Raw genomic sequence first — 3,504 nt, forward strand, 5'->3', positions numbered from 1 at the left:
AAAAAATATTTGACTGGCAAAACCTAATTGCAAACTATTTTTCAGTATATGATGGAGAGGATGATGAACCAAGTTTTTCAGATTAGACTTTTCTCGAAAGGAATACATATATAATCTTAAATGTAACTCAAAGAAAAATTATGATCCAAGTTCCAGAAATCAACTTCATGGCCTATTGCTAAAGAGTAAGACGTGTCATGGACAATCCATAGAGAGGAACTGCAAATGGGAGAAGACATAAGGGAACATAAGTCATGTCAATACTTGTCTTGTAGCTTTTAGAACCATACAGAAGTGCATAAACAGGTAAGAAAAAATTGCTGCAGTAAGCAGCAAACCTTGTAACTCAACCAAGCTCTGTCCATAAGAAAGAAACAAAAGACAAAAACTCAGATCTAGAGCCATCCATTGAAATATAACTGCTACAGGGAGAATGAAGTCAGATGCAAAAGTCTATAAATAAATGTTTCATGAAGATATATAGACAGACAGACAGATATTATCTATCTATCTATCATCTATCTATCTATCTATCTATCTATCTATCTATCTATCTATCTATCTATTATCTATCTAATCATTGAGAGACCAAGTAAAGTTGAACTAAGCCAACTGCAGGTCAACATAGGATCCTGGAAAGAAAGTGTGTGTGCATGTGCGTGTGCGTGTGCGTGTGCGTGTGCGTGTGCGTGTGTGTGTGTGTGTGTGTGTGTGTTGTGGGAAGGGCCAAAGGCAGGTCTAAGTCACTAGAGAATTCAGGAAAGCAATAGATCAGCATCAGGCTGCATTTGGTTGCAGGTTACAAATATGCAGATCTGCAGCTGTTCTGTGAATGTTTATAGTATCTGGACTTTAGTAGCTTCAGCTAATTTAAGATTATGGCTGATCTCTCCAGGGGTGAAATAATTTTGCAAGAAATGAGAAGGAAGTAGTAAGAGATAACAAATAGTTTGATCCCATTCTTTATAAATATAACAAGTGCTGCGTTTATAAGCAACTGTTTAATGTGTTTTCAGAAAAATTAAAATTTTCTGCCTCTGGGGGGAAAAATTACCAAAACTTTGCCTTCAACAAACACAGTTTGACCACCTTTAACTATCTGGAAATAGTTATGTTTATCAGGAGAGAACACCTGAATCAACTAATTATTTTAAGTTTTCAAAATGTACAAGTTGAAATGCATATGAAAAGTGTTAGTAAAAGGAAGGCATAGTAAACTTAAGCCATAGCAAAATTTATATTTTTAACTGTGCATGAACTTTGCATGTTTTATAAAGCAGGCCATTTGAGAATACAACTATTGAATGACCGAAAATTATAGTAAGTATGCTTCGCAGTAACCAAGACAATTAGCAATGACCTAGGATGGGTATAACACAGAAAGGTCAACTTCCTTTTCAAAACTAAAGAAAAGGGTTAAATATTAAATCATGAAGTTCAATTACTGGTAATGGCCAGTATTTTGTCTTTAACAAAATAACATGTAGTAAATATAGCAGAAAAAAGAGCAAATGGATAGCATTACATTTAGTTTATCATGAAATTCCATTCCAGTTGTGTATTTGGGTAATATACATTTCTCGTGGGTTGGAATCTAAACAGTTGGATATTAATTGGTCTAGGAATGGAAGTGGGGAAGAAGTGTCCCTATCTTTTTCTATATGTACTCCTTCAGGTATACTTATATCTTTCTTTATTGAAGTGTTTTTTTTAATATTGACTTAAGTGCATATGAAAAGTGCTAGTAAAATGAAGGCATAGTAAACTTAATCAAGCCATAGCAAAATCTAACCTGTACTAGTATAAGACATGGAGAAAGAAATATGGGAAACAAAACATTTTTTAAAAATGTGCACCTCCCTAAGGATGATTCTGCTGAATAAAATATCCTTCCAATACTTACCTTTAAAACTCCAACTTAAAGATGTTGTTCAAAAAGTTAAAACCTAATGAAAATGTTATCAACCAGCATTAATGTTATTGGTTTTCAGTTACTCATGCCTCTGAGTCTTAAAACTCCTGACACATATAAACATTCCATCATTACAATTTTAAAACAGCTTTAAAAGAAGAACTCAAATGAGTCAGACTTATTTTTTTCTTTATCTGCTTCAGGCAATGAAGGAATCTGCTGTGTCTCCATTTGACATTTAAAATTTCCCTCATTTAAATTGTCCAAACTTCAAAGAATTGAAACTATAAATCCATCTTCTTTTGGCAGTGTCAATGTCAGAAAGTTATCAAGGGAACAAAGCCCACCTTCAGCTTAATAAAATGATACCTTTTATGAAAGACATTTCCATTATCTACAGCTAAACCAAACTCATAAACAATCACCACAATACTGATTTCAAATTACCCTATTTATAAGAGTTGTCAGATTATAAAGAATATTAAAGACTCCAAAGAGACATAAAGTCAGGAGACAACTCATAGTTAATAATGTAGCCCACAGAACCACGGAATAAAACTGGCAATGAGAAAAACAGTTAGAATAATAGAGGAGACATTGACAATTCTGGCATCTGTTTTACATTTCAGGGAATGAAAGGATTATTGCACATATTTTATTAGTTTGGGGTCCAGCTTTCCTGCTTAGAAAAAGTAATTTTGAAAACTCATGTAATCTCTATTTGCAATCTCCATAAAGGGATCTACTGAATAAAAACTAATCTTTTTAAAATCTTATTTCTAGACTAAATATTATCATTAGCTTACATTTAGTAAATTATTTATATTCTTTTTTAAAAAAATATTTCATTGTTGAGAGTGTTACAGATGTCCTTCATTTTCTCCTCTTTGCCCAACCTCCACGCATCACCCCACCCCAGGCATTCACCTGTTTATTGTCTGTGTCCAAGGTCTATGAACACATGCTTATAAATTATTTGGTTAATCTCTTCCTGCCCTCCTTCCCACCTTCCCTCTGTGATCTGTCAATCTGTTTCATGCTTCCATGTCTGTGGTCCTATCTTATTAGTGAATTTATTTTGTTCCTTAGATTCTACATATAAGTGAGATCATGTGATATTTGTCTTTCTCTGACTGGCTTATTTTGCTTAGCATAATATTCTCCAGGTCTCTCCATGCAGTCTTAAATAGTAAGAGATCCTTTTTTTTTTTTTACAGCTGCACAGTGTTCCATTGTGTAAATGAACCACATCTTGTTATCAACTTATTTACTGATGGATGGGCACCTGGGCTGTTTCCAGATCTTACCTACTATAAATTGTGCTGCTATGAACATATGGGTGCATATATTCTTTCTGATTGGTATTTCAGGATTCTTAAAATATATTCCTAGAAGTGAAAGCACTGAGTCAAATCTCAGTTCCATTTTTAATTTTTTGAGGAACCTCCATAATGTTTCCCATAGTGGCTGCACAGATCTGCATCTCCACCAGCAGGATACTAGGATTCCCTTTTCTCCACATCCTCACCAGCACTTGTCTTTTGTTGATTTGTTGATGGTAGCCATTCTGACAGGTGTGAGGTGATACCTCA

The sequence above is a fragment of the Myotis brandtii genome, unplaced genomic scaffold (genome assembly GCF_000412655.1).
Source record: "Myotis brandtii unplaced genomic scaffold, ASM41265v1 scaffold567, whole genome shotgun sequence".
NCBI lineage: Eukaryota > Metazoa > Chordata > Mammalia > Chiroptera > Vespertilionidae > Myotis > Myotis brandtii.